Raw genomic sequence first — 240 nt, forward strand, 5'->3', positions numbered from 1 at the left:
AGAGAGAGAGAGAGAGATACTGGTCTTTAAGGGCATGAGATTAAATAAAAAAAGACAGTTAAATAAAATAAATTCCCAAAAATAAAGAAACTGAAAATTACACCACAACTCTTTTTATTGCTGCAGTTTTACAAGAGCAGTGCCTTTCCACTCACATTTTATTTGTTTATGTAGAAAACTTCTATAAATGTGTTTGTCTTTTTCATTTAGCCTTTTATTTGAAGCACGGTGTTAAAATCA

Source organism: Morone saxatilis, unplaced genomic scaffold, assembly GCF_004916995.1.
Source record: "Morone saxatilis isolate NCDOM2014 unplaced genomic scaffold, NCSU_SB_2.0 Contig19, whole genome shotgun sequence".
NCBI lineage: Eukaryota > Metazoa > Chordata > Actinopteri > Moronidae > Morone > Morone saxatilis.